Genomic DNA, 14,186 nt, shown 5'->3' with positions numbered 1-14,186 from the left:
TAGTCTGAACAAATGGCAAATGAGCTGTTTACTGTCACAAAGTCACGAAGACTTTAAATAGTCACTTTAAATAAACTTACTGGATATACTCAGGCGATATGCTTAAATGATACATAGATGAGAAACAACCAGAAACCAAAAGGAGAACTCGGAATTTACAGGTATTCATAACCATGAAAGCTGAGTTCCAGGGGCTTTTTCGAGCGATGCCAGGCCAATGTACCTTCACTCTTGTGGGCATGAGAGTAAGATGACGCTCCCCCCCCCCCCTCTGTTTCTCCATAACAATAAAAGCTGCACTCCAGGGGCTTTTTCAAGCAACGCTAGGGCCACCCAACACCCTGGTGTGACCCTACATATCCCCTAATCTCTGGGAATTGATTGTTCTCCATAACAATGAAAGCTGAGCTCGAGGGATTTTTTTCAAATGATGCCAGACCCATGTACCCTCACTCTGGCAGGCATGAAAGTAAAATGACAGCCCCAACTCTGAGAATTGATGGGCTTTTAAAAACAAGTGCTGCATCCGAAAACTCTAAAATGCTGCCTTCGGAGGCAGCATTCCAAAGCAGGAAGGAATCAAGGCTTGTTTGAATAAAAATTCTGCTTTACTTCCTGTCTCCGGATGTACCTTCTTCTGATCAAAATTTGAAGGCAGCATAGATGTATCGCTGCCTTTAATATCCCACAATCCTGTGCTTTCCATTCCGTGATGGTTGAGTTAAAAAAAAAAGATGGCTTCTGAAAGTTCTGATGAGAGCCACAAGGTAACGTCCCAAACGTAATATATTCTTAACGTTTGTTGAGTGACCTACCACTTAGAGAAAGATAACTAACGCGCAAGGTGAGTTTTCTACTTTAAGTTTCTCTACTTATTTTTTAATCTTTTTTGGTGCGCTCACCACGCACCAACAAAAGTAGGAAAAGAGCTCTCTGTCACACCACAGCTCTGTACTAGTTGTCACGTTGTGGTGGGCTTACCGTACGAAGAGAGTGCAGGCTTCATGGCCACTGCAAAAGAGCTGGAGAGCCCCGGAGGACAGGGCCGTCCTCCTCATCTGCGTGCGTGCGGAATGTGGATTTCTGTGAAAGATTTACACGGTCTCTGCATCTCCTGCTTGGGTGCTAAACACGCTCAGGCAGCGTTGACTGACCCCGAGGGCTGTCCCCACTGTGCAAAGTTCCCGGGTCAAAACCCGAGAGCGAAGACTTCGCGTTGCAGTAGCTGGGAAGTTGGACCCATGCCTCTCTCCTCAACCCAGAGAGGAACCGATGGATTATCCACAGGCCTCCAGCTCCTGGGGTGAGATGATGGAAAAGGTGTCACCCGTCCTTCCTGTTTGAAGATCCGTTAGCGGGAGAGGAAGATGACGATGATTAAGTTTTGTCGACCATCCTCGAAGACGAGAATGAATATGATGAAGATGCTATTCTTCCCACGATGCAGTCACGTCCGCCGAGTGCAAAGGATGAGAGCTCATCCTCCCCTGTGCAGACGAATACAGATCTTCTCGAGGTCTGTCTCAGGGCCGCGTCTAGACTGTCGATCAACTGGCCATCCCAACCAGCAGATAAAGGAGCTGAAAGAGACTTGTATAACGGAAAGAGACTTCCATCACGTCTCCCTCCAGTTTATTCCAGCCGTCCCAGCTTGTGTGGCTGAAATGAAGAGGTTTTGGGATAAAACTTTTTTGCACAAGTACCTGTTAATGGCTACTCGAGGCTAGATGTCCAGGGAATGGAGAATTTGGGGATGGCAGATCCTCCCCCTGAAGAATCATCTTTGGCGAATCATTTGCATCCGAGCTGCAGGGCAGGGCTCTCTTCAACCGGGGCTTCATTGAAAGGGAAAACAGAGCGCTTTGCCGCCTCTGTTTTTCAAAAGATTTATAAATCCTCTGCACTGGCCGTACGTGCTTTGAACATGACTGCCCTCCTTACAGCCTATCAAGCGGAGTTATTAGAGGAGATGGGGTGTCAGCTGGACTCCGGTTCTCCCAACCCAGCGCTCTGGGAGGAGATATGCGTCATTGCAGATTTAAACCTGCGCACGTCCCGCGGAGCAGTTCAAAGTTGCGGTCGGAGTATGGGCTTAGTGGTTGTGGGAGAGAGATCGCTATGGCTGGGTTTGTCAGGCCTCTTTGACAAAGAAAAAGTGGAGTTTTTGGATGCCCCTATCGATCCGAAGGCCATGTTAGGCGCGACGGTAACAGCTATGCATTAGCAATGTGACCTGCGGAAAAAAGAGGGAGAAGCATTCGAGGTCTGTCTCCCCAGAAAGCTGGCAGCTCATCCTTATCACCCAAGCTATCTGAATTTCAGGCTTTCAGGTAGAGGAGGTCATTCGGATTATCAACCTTCCCGTCCTGCTCTGCCTAAAACAGCTGGGAAGCAGGGGCTCTCTGTCAAAGCCTGGTTTTGTGAAACCGAAACAATCGTTCGCAGCCGCAGCAGCGAAACACCGGTCGGCCCCCCTCAGGGGAACAAAAAGAGACAGTCAACCTGAGACATCGGTTTGCCAACAAGAAGGGTTTGTAGACAGCACTCAGGGTTTCTCTGTCCCATCCCTTCAAAACAATTTCTTTCTACCTCCCGCGGGGAAACGGAGAAGGAATTTAAATGTGCAAAGTGTTCATGTGGGCAGTTCAAATTCCAGTGTTCGCGGGAAACTGGCACATGTTCACCTGGCGCCCCCCAAAGAATTGTCTCTCCCTCCACTGGAGGTTGGTTCTGAGGGAGGAAATACAAAAGCGTGTAAGCATCCCTTCACAAATAAAGTTTTCTCTGTGGAATCCAGGCCAAGGACTGAGGGCACAGAGCGGGATGAAAATAAAAAGATATCACAAAAAAGAAAAACAATCACAAAAAGTAACGAATATAACTCTTTCGACTGAGCGTTATTCCCCACCTTTGCTACTAGAGCACCGCCAGTGAGTGAAGCCGGGAAGGGCTCACTCACTGCTCAAGCAGAGAACTGGCGCCCATGCGCAGTTCAACCCTGGGTTTTAACCACGCTAGAGGATACAGACTTCAATTCGCTGTAAAACCTCCTGTGTTCAATGGAGTGGTGATTTCTGTGGCCCAAGGGGAAGCAGCTCAAGTTTTAGAGGAAGAAATATCCTCTTTAATGAGAAAAGGAGTGATAAGAATGATTCCAATGGAGGAAAGCCAGATGGGCTTCTACTCCCGTTATTTTGTAATTCCCAAATGAGGGGGAGGTCTCCGTCCCATTTTAGATTTACGGGTCCTCAACAAACACCTCAGAAAATACAAATTCAAAATGCTTTCGCTCAGAACTTTGTGTCAAAGTATTCGTCAAGGGGATTGGTTCACCTCCAGGACACATATTCTCACATAGATATTTTTCCTGCTCACAGGATCATATCTGGACGATCTGCTCATCTGCACACCATCTCCGCATCAAGCAGACATCGATACACACATCTGGAGAGATTAGGTTTCAAGATAAACCAAATGAAAAGTAGTATAATTCTTTCACAGGAAATAGTCTACTTGGGTCTCAGGTTGAATTCAGTGAGGTTTCGAGCGTTCCTATCAGAAGAGCGCATCGAAAAAATTTCTCAACTGCCTCTCCCTCTTTCAACAAGAGAGTTTAGTCTCTTTCCGAATGTGTCTTCAACTACTGGGTCTGATGGCCTCAACCTGAGAATGAGGGATTTTCAGAACTGGACAGCGTCACAGGGCATAGTCACCTGAAATGGTCTTCCAACAGTCTTGAAGGAGTTTCACCGAGAGATGCTTAGAACTTGTTGGCCCTTTTGCCTTCACTCTGCAGTCCAGCACACCCCTAAACCATCTCAATTGGGTTCAGAGTTCATATATATATATATATATATATATATATATATATATATATATATATATATATATATATATATATATATATATATATATCCATAAATGAGATTTCAATGATACTTTGACTATAAGACTATCAGATTCCATTTCAGAAAATTATAAAAACAGACAATATTGTAACAATTTTCTCCTTTCTTTTTAAAGCGTATTATTCTTTTTAATAGCATGCACAGTTCTATAGATATAGTCGTATTTTATCATTTGCACTGAGAATTTGCATTTCTTTTGCAACCTTATGAGGTGCATTTTGGGTCATGACTGGTCTGGACAGTATAGCTTAGCATTCATTATTATTGTAATAATAAATGTCAGTAATAAATGTTGCCATGTTCACCTCATACCTCAAACTGTTCCCTCAGGCATGAACTGTAATAATCAGAAATAAATCCATATTATCCAGTCATTTTATAATGATCAATAATTAAAGAGTACAATTAATATTAAAATAAATACTAATTTAATGGGGCTTAATAGAGGGAACGGCACTTGCCACATGCTGTTTGCCAGCGGGGACCATCAGGACTTGGCCGTTCTCCACCTTGCTGGTCTGTAGCAGCTTGTTCCACTGCTCTGACAGAACTGGCATTAGAGTCACTGTAAGAGGATTAGCTGATGGACATTTCTGCCATGCCTGGTCAATTATGAAAATGAAAAATGGACAAAAGGTCAGAGTTGCCATACACTCCATATCACAAAAACTCTTCACCACGCTATGCAAATGCCCATACACACATGATGGCAAACAAAGACGGTTATTGTAGGCCACCCACCACATGGGAAAAAAGGATTGAGTGTGACATACTAAACCATCGTAAATCAGTTTTCCTCGGACAGGGTGGTTTCTTGGTTTTCTTTTTCTTCGGTCATGTACTGTGTTCTCATTCCTGAAGCCGGCTGTTTGTGTCTTGTATTCGTACCGCTGTCAGCACGGTATAATAGTGAGAAATGAAGCATGAAATAAAGTCTGAACATCAACATAAGTGCACACCGGCAGAACTGTTATGCATTAATGGAGTCAAGCTTCGCCTTGTAACATAGCCCTTCCTTTATCAACATGCACCTTGATTATATAACCGTATAAATGTCTATGGATCATTACGATGGTAAATGTCATCTGACGTCCTCTGAAATCAATCAAGTCTTCCATATAGCATGCATATATGATACAGATTAACATCATGTGTCTGTGTTGCCTCCAAAAGAGTACAAATCATTCTCATGACCTTACAGCAAATATTTAATAAACACTGTTAGACTTTGTAATGGCAAACTTTGCCAGCATGTGAAAGATTAAAATCTGAACATGATTTATTCACCTTCAATAACAATTTTTCAAAGGTTTCAGTGTAAATGAGTAGCAAAAAAGCTGCATAAAAATCTTCAAAACTTATTCTTTCGCGTTCCACAGTAAAAATAATAACATATGGGTTTGGGATGACATGAGAGTGAGTACATTAAATGATTATTAATAAGAAATGAATGGCAAAATGTTGCATGCAAATCTTTAAAACGTCCCCTTTGATACTTTCAGACAAATATTTTATTACAATATTACAATAATATATTGTTTTGGTAACACTTTATAATAACTGCACACTATTAATAATTAATTAAGCATTAGTAAACAGATAATTCATAATTTATAAAGCATTAATAGACAGTAATAAGCAGTTTATAAATACAGATATAAATGATTTATTATTGATTTAAAAGCATATCTACAATGTGTTTAATAATTATATTTTCATACTTTATCCATGATCAATTTATCATTTCTCAATGAAGTATAGCATTATTTACAAACTAGTTATTTAGGAGTTGCCAGTGATTCATAAGATCAAAAGAAATGTAGTAAATTCAGGTAGTTATAAAGCATTTAGTAGTGGTCAGTTAACTAATTATGTGAGCTCATCTAAAGTGAGGACTAGTTATGCCTTGTAAAGCATTTATAAATGATATTTAAAGGCTCAGTTATCTTCTAAACAAAAAACGGAAACAAACACCACACAGTAAAACAGAACATAGAAATATTAACAGCCTTTAAATCTCATTTGTAAAAGCTTTACAAGGCATAAATAGTCCTCACTTTAGATGAGCTCACAAAAATAGTTAACTAACAACTACATATGTCTGAATAAAAAGATGTATGAATGCACATTTAAACAGTTTATAAGTGATTTTATGAACCACTTAATAACTGACAACTCCTTAATAACTGGTGTGTAAATAATGCTATACTTAATTTAGGAATGATAAATTGATAATTAATAAAATATGAAAAACAATTATTAAATACATTATAGATATGCTTTTAAATCAGGTATAAATCATTTATATCTGTATTTTTAAACTGCTTCTAAATGTCTATTAATGCTTTATAAATTATGAATTAACTGTTTCCTAATGCTTAACTAATGATTAATAGCATGCAGTTATTATAAAGTGTTACCATTGTTTTTAATAACAAAAGTGTCAAACATTAAATATAAATAAACTGTATTATTATTAATAATACACTACATTATAGTTTGGGATGGTTTTTGGGACCGATTTCAAGGTGAACTGGCCCTTTAAAGGGCACTACAGAAGTTAAAATGCTTGTGAGTCATTTCATCCCTGATGATTCTCTGCTTGTGGACAATCGTGATATAGTGTGGAAAACAGGACAGCCACTAACTGGGAGTGCTGACAACATATCCTGTCACGGCCGTCACATCCCATCATCTCCATAATCCATTCTGTTAACCACTACATTTTTTGTTTTACACTTTCTCTTTAGTGCCATTCACGTGACTGTTCAGAGCAGAACTGCAGTTGACAAAGCAGTCTCAGCATCTTTTACAGAGCAGTAGAACTGAAATAGTTTCGCAGCTCTCTGTCGCCCCTCTGTGGTCTTGATCGTGTAACTGCAGTCATTGTAAAGCGCTAGCGTCTTCTCTGTAGGTGTTTGGTCATTTGAACTTTTGAACATTTGAACAATAAGTTGAAATTTTCTTTCAAAAAAGTATCATAAAATATTATAAAAGCAGTTCCACGTATGTTCTTTTCCAAGTCTGAAGTGATCCAAGTGTGCTACAACAGGTTTTTGAGATGAACAAACTTAAATTCAAGTATATTTTTATGTTACTCTTCATTCAAAATTTTAGACTGCAGCAAGCTCAACCATTACAGCAACGCTGTACATTTAGTCGTTTTAGCGGTTAAAAAAACAGAACTGCACGCATCCCGCGGAAGAACATTCTACCCAGAGCTACTTCTCCTAGTGACCTAGGAGTTACATAAGGTAGTTTATCTATGGCGATTCACGCAGATATGTGTTATTCCGCAGCCTTGACGACCCGAACAAGCTACTAGTCCAAAAATAATAATTTATTGTGCCGTAGTGATTTGTGATAAGAAAAATAGGCGCTTTGGTAGATTAATTTATGCTGTATTCGCTCATTATATACATTTAGCAAATTTTGACAAAGTTACATAGTCTTTACATACACAAATCAGGGGCCTGTTCTTCGTACCTTAAGTACTTTAAAGGGGTCCTATTATGTTTTCACTTTTTGAATTTGAGTCAGTGTGCAGTGTGTATGTTTGGGATAAAATAGATTTACAAAGATACAATATCAGTCCACTCCAAAGGGATATATTTACTTTTCAAGAACTACAACGAATGGCTTGTTTGGACTACAGTGTTGTTTTCTGGGCTTTTGTGATGTCACAAAGCAGCCAAATGGAATATCATTAAAATAATTCCCCCCGAAATTCGAATGGGAGGAGGTGGAGTGGGGCTAGGCCATGATTAGAAGGCTTGGTTGAGTGCGTCAGACAAGACAACTACTTCGAAGTGCTTCATGTTTTGTAATAAATAAAGTATTCATAAATAACTTTTAAAATCGACGGCAATGCATATTTACAGTACCTTTTGAATTTCTGAGTTTTTGAAATAAACATGATACATATTATCATTGCATTTATCTGTACATAGTAAATGCAGTTATTTTTCAGAGAGTGGGTGTGCCTGAAGTGTAAATCCGTATTCAGAAAGGCACGGAAAACAAATAACATTTGCTAATGGTTTCCTTTAACATTAGCTACAGTATATAAAATTTAACTTACCACATAAACAGAGTAAGTACAGCCAGGTAGGAGAGATGACGATGGCAAATGATTTGTAGATTCTGAGCACCACGGACAAAACATCTAATCTTGTAAAATGTGTGGTAAGTACTGCTGCTCCATAGTATAAACAGAGTACGTGTGATCGCGAATCACGGAAGTTAAAGTGAAAATAAAAGCGATCATGTACTCAAAAGCAGTTTCATTGCCAGGCATAATAGCGGCTCCTCGATGACCGCCATTTATATAGGCCTTCAGTATAATTACCCAATGATATAACTGTGAGAGAACGTATCGAAATATATATTTTCCTCCCATCTTGTATTTATTCCCTTTAGGGGTTTGGGGCCGGCTCAGCATCGTGATACCTACAAGCCATAGGCGATGGATGATGCGATTGTCTATCGGCCCAACCCTAGTTACCACTCTTATATGTCTTGCAATATCCGTGCATGCAAAAGTTCTGCACGATCCTCTTGTTCAATATTGTCATGGGTCTGAAACCGTCTCAAACCGCTATGATAATATATTGACACCATCCTTAACCAAACCAGAGCAGACAGAACTTTCAGCTTTTTTTCTTCGTCAAACCCGGAACTAATCGAGCCGTTTGTGGCAGGCTGAAGAGAAATGTATTGTAATAATGTAAATTATGTGAAAAACCACCAAGCGTAAGAGCATGTTCTAGTACACCTCCAAAAACAAAATCAAGACTTTGTAAAAGAGCATAACAGGACCCCTTTAATATATGTGACATCATTAATTAAAGTTTCTAAAGGGCCAAGATCAAGTTATCATCTCCTGCGCTCCATCAAGCTACTCCCATGATAATTGTCACAACTCAAAATGCACGACTCAGGAGTTATCATTTTATAACAAATAAATCTTTCAATGAGTCTTTCAAAACTGGCTTTGTCTAAAGTATTCCAGATTACACAACATTATAATATTATTCTCAAATTATTTTTTAAATTATTATTTTAAATTATTGTCCCTGGATTAGTAGGGTACTCTTGTAATAGAGTAGCAGTGGCTGGGATAGATTTGAAATATCAGTTCCACTTAAAAAGATGCAATCTAATCCTGTTTACATGGTCTCGTCACCCTTAACCACTGCTGGCAGTACAGTCATTGAGGATTTTTCTCATACACCCTCTAATGATTGTTTTGACGTCAGTAAGTATATAAGACTTGTGCCTTCATTTAGAGCAGTGGTTCTTAACCCCGCATGCGGTCCGTCACAAATTCAATTGCAGCCCACCATGCTGAACAATTTCAGTTTTACAATTCACTTTAGTTTTTACATTAATTAAAAAATGTACTTAACATATAAGCTATGATGTTTTAATTTAGATACTTAAAATAAAGTTTTTCATATATTATTTTCAGACATGAGCAGACCTGTACTCGCGTAGTTACGCATTTTAGGAACACTTACAAAAGCACACTTTAGCAGAATTTGGCATTATTTGGTGTAATGAAATGCATTTATGCAGTTTAATGTTCAAAAAACATTATTTTCCATAGCCTTGCAGGGAAAGCTCAAGAGGTTTGCTCTGCTCTTCCCGTAGAAAGCTCTCTAGACTATGAGATTGTTAAATCTGCAGGTTTGTGAGCTTATGGTTAGCCTAAGACTTGAAGGAACTAATCTTGCTAGAGTAAAAAAAAAATGGTTTTGAGTTATCAACCTTTCTTTTTTGAAAGCACACTCTCTATCTCTTGATTTCATCTTTAAATTGGTAACAAACTTGCATGTCCTTTATATCTTCCTTTTTTTTTTTTTGCTGACTCTCTTAACAGTAACTACAGTGACAGTAACTCTTAACAGTAACTACATGTTAATTTGTAGAATTGATATGCACTGTGTGAATGTGCCATTTCACACTGTTGACATACATACAGACATTTGGTGACCCATACTCAAAATTCGTGCTCTGCATTTAACCCATCCCAAGTGGAGCAGTGGGCTTGCTCAAGGGCACCTAAGTAGTGGTATTGCCGGCCCGAGACTCAAACCCACAACCTTAGTGTTAGAAGTCACGACTTGCCCAGTCAGTTTAACTGTGCATCCACAGTTACCTATTGAAGGAGTCGGTCTGATTCTGGGGAATGACCTAGCTCCTAGGCTGGTCCTTTCCTATAAACCTAGTGCTACACATAAATCTGATCTGGCTGAGAATTTCCCCTCTGCTTTTCCCACCTGTGCAATTACCAATATCCAATCAAAGAAATTTGAGGAGGCGGGTTGATCTTTCAAACTCTTTTCTGGTTTGAATGATTCTGACTCTAGAGTGTGCCCTGTCTATAACTCCTGACACTAATGTAACCTTCGAGGAGTCAACCTCTTAAACCCATCTGAAGACAGACAGAGAACACTTATCTGCAGCACAAAAAGCAGACCCTTCCCTCGCCAAGTGTATAATGGCTGCAGGACGTTCTACCCATGCGCCTAACTACTGGTTTACATGGTTTACTACTGGGAATGTGGATTGTTAATACATAACACTTTACTGATGATTGTGTTGGACCGCTGCCCAAAGCTATTTCAGGACACCAATACATTTTGACCATCATGTATGATGCAACTCGCTGCCCAGAGGCTGTTCCACTATGCACATTAAAAATTAAGGTCGTTGTAAAATAACTGCACAAATTCTGTACCACTTTTGGATTGTATAAAGTAATTCAGACTGACCAAGAGTCAAACTTTACTTCTAGGGTTTTTAAGCAGGCTCAAGAAACGCTTGATATAAGTCACCAAAATGTCCACTTCATATCTCCCCGAGTCAAAAGGTGAACTCGAATGGTTCCATCAAACTCTCAAAACCCTGCTGTGTCATTACTGTGTGGAAACTGGGAAAGACTGGGTTGAGGGTCTTGCTTTCCTGATGTTTGCATTAAGAGAGTCAGTGCAAGAATCCCTTGGCTTTAGCCTCTCTGAACTTGTCTTTGCCATTGTGGGTGTAGTAGCAAATTACTCCTATACTGGCACATCAAATTAACAGTTGGATGTGCCAGAACTTTCTTCAGTTGGCTTCCAAAACTCAAGTCAATGCATACCTTGACTCTAGTGGTCTAAGGACTAAAAATCAAGTCAGGAATCTTGGTGTGATTCTGGAGACAGACCTTAATTTCAGTAGTTATGTCAAAGCAGTAACTAAATCAGCATACTATCATCTCAAAAACATTGCAAGAATGTGATGTTTTGTTTCCGGTCAAGACTTGGAGAAGCAGTTTATCACCAGCAGGGTGGACTATTGTAATGGGCTCCTCACCAGCCTTCACAAGAAGACCATTAGACAGCTGCAGCTCATCCAGAACGCTTGCTGAGCATATCACACCAGTCCTCAGGTCCTTACACTGGCTTCAAGTTACTTTTACTCATTTATAAATCACTCAATGGCCTAGGACCTGAATACATTGCAGATATGCTCACTGAATGTAAACCTAACAGACCACTCAGATCATTAGAATAGAGTCAGTTTTAGCTATTATGCCGCCTGCAGTTGGAACTAACTTCCAGAAGAGATCAGATGCGCTAAAACATTAGTCACATTTAAATGCAGACACTGTTTAGCTGTGCATTTACTGAATGATCACTGTGCCATGTCCTAACTGATTTCACTTCATTTTATGTATAATCTTTTTATATTTGTAACTGTTTTAAATTCATTTTAAACATTTTATATAGATTTTTAAACCTTTTTTCAAAGTTTTTAAATTTCTTGTTTTATTGTTGTGATTATTTTCTATTATTTTTTTTTTCTTTTATTTAAAGCACTTTGAATTACCATGGAATTACTGTATTTAGTGATGTGCCAGGTAGAACTACTGTGTGTTCATTACATTGATGTTGGTTATGCTGTCCCCATAAAACAGCCTCCCTACAGAGTTCATCCCCAGACACGTGTGAACATGCAGACAGAGGTTGACTATATGCTGCTGCATCATGGAATCACTGTACCCAGCAAGAGTCTTAGGAGCTCCCCCTACTTACTTGTCCAGCTCTGCAGCTCTCATCTGGTTGCCCACTGAAGCTAAGCAGGGCTGAGCCTGGTCAGTACCTGGATGGGACATCTCCTGGGAAATCTTCGTTGCTGCTGGAAGAGGTGTTAGTGAGGCCAGCTGGGGGTGCTCACCCTGTGCTCTGTGTGGGTCCTAGCGCCCCAGTGTATTGATAGGGACACTATATTATCAAAAAGCACCGTCCTTTAGATGAGATGTTAAACCAAGGTCCTGCACTGTCTTTCAAAAAAGAGTGGAGGTGTGACCTCGGCATCCTGTCCAAATTTCCCCATTGCCCTCTGACTACCGTGACCTCCTAATCATCCCCATATGTGACCCTGGACCACAAAACCAGTCTTAAGTTGCAGGGCTATGTTTTAGCAATAGCCAAAAAAAATAAATAAAATTATATATTTTTTTTATGCCAAAAATCATAAGGATATTAAGTATAGATCATGTTCCATGAAAATATTTTGTCAATTTCCTACTGTAAATGTACGAAAACTTATTTTTTTATTAGTAATATTCATTACTAAAAAATCATTTGGACAACTTCAAAGGCAATTTTCTCAGTATTTAGATTTTTTGGCACCCTCAGATTCCAGATTTTCAAATATTGTCTGATCCTAATAAACCATACATCAATGGAAAGCTTATTTATTCAGCTTTCAGATGGTGTATAAGTCTCAATAAAAAAAAAAAAAAAATTACACTCAAGACTGGTTTTGTGGTCCAGGGTGACATATAATGATTGGCTTCATCACCAATAAGATCCTTCGATATCCCACAATCCTGTGCATTTTATTCTATGACAGTTAAGCTAAAAAATAAAGATGACATCTAAAAGTTGCGGACGGTGGTCAGTTTGTGAGAAACTAACATTGCAGTGATGAAATATCCACTCAGTTATCACCAAAGCTCTTTATCTTTTGTTGTAGATCATTAAACCATTGTGCTGCCTGTCCGAAATCAGTTTCGTGAGGTGTCTTGCAAAAATGCTGCCTGCAAAGTCATTACCTCATACGGCAGCGAGGCAGCAAGTCAGCTGTCTAAGTTTTCGGATGCAGTCACTGTCTTCCAGATACTGAGGGTAGAATTTTGTGTGTTGATCTTCTTTGCATCGCAATTAATTAACATTGTTTTAGTTGAGCATGTTAACATGTATTCTGATATTCTGAAGTGCCCAGTCACCTAACACATGATCTCAAAATAAATAAATAAAAGTAAAAAATTAGGTATATTTTTATTTTGTTAATACTAGATAGTTGTCACACAAATCACAAAGCAACTGTACATCTTCATAAAAACGTGACAAGACTGTTATTTGTTTAAAAAGTATTTATTGTGCTGCAAAGAAACAAAATTATATGAGAAACTGGAAAAAATTGCTGTGCTACAATAAATCTGAATCATCTACCTTTTTTTTTTTTTTTTTTTTTTTTTTTTTTAGAAATCTGCAGTATCCTGACCCATGTTGACATTTGTTTTTACATGAACATTAAACACCAGTAGTATACAAACTCAAGAAGGGTTGGTATTTAATGTAGAAAGAAAGTATGTAAGGGTGGGGATCATGGGGGGGGGGGATGTTGGGGGGTTGGGGGGCGGCTTAGGGGGTGGTTGGGGGTTGATGGTGGGGGGACAAATTTCTAGAAGCTTCTTGGGCTTCAATTTCTAGGATCAAACAAACTTGCTTAGCATATTTTTGAAAAACGGACATTGGTGTGCTCTCAGAAGAACCTAAATAATAAGATGGACACTCTATGAAGTCTTAAACTTTTGAACGCTCTTTGAGAGTTCAACACAACACAAACATTTGTGATTTGAGCTGCATCCTCCACTAAGTTCGGTTTTTCTGCTCAACAATAAATTATATTATATATTACATTTTTATTCTCTCCAAACGTTTTTTGTATTTTTTTTTTTATTCAACTTTTTTTGTAAGCTTTGGCGAGTGACACTCAAGTATTTACAACAATACTTAGAGAATGCACAAAAAAAAAAGACTCCCCCTGTAAGACCCAAATAAATGTGCAGGTCTGCCCTAATCAAAACCAGTCAGTAGTGTTCATTGGCTTTCATCCATGAACGCAAGCACAGTGTGTTCAGAGGCAATGAGGAGGAAATGTTGTTTCGTGTGTGAAAATTGCATGTCAACTTGAAAATGGGCTATGCACAGATTTCACATGGCT

The sequence above is a fragment of the Carassius gibelio genome, chromosome B16 (assembly GCF_023724105.1).
Source record: "Carassius gibelio isolate Cgi1373 ecotype wild population from Czech Republic chromosome B16, carGib1.2-hapl.c, whole genome shotgun sequence".
Lineage (NCBI taxonomy): Eukaryota > Metazoa > Chordata > Actinopteri > Cypriniformes > Cyprinidae > Carassius > Carassius gibelio.
This window is presented reverse-complemented; position numbering follows the sequence as displayed.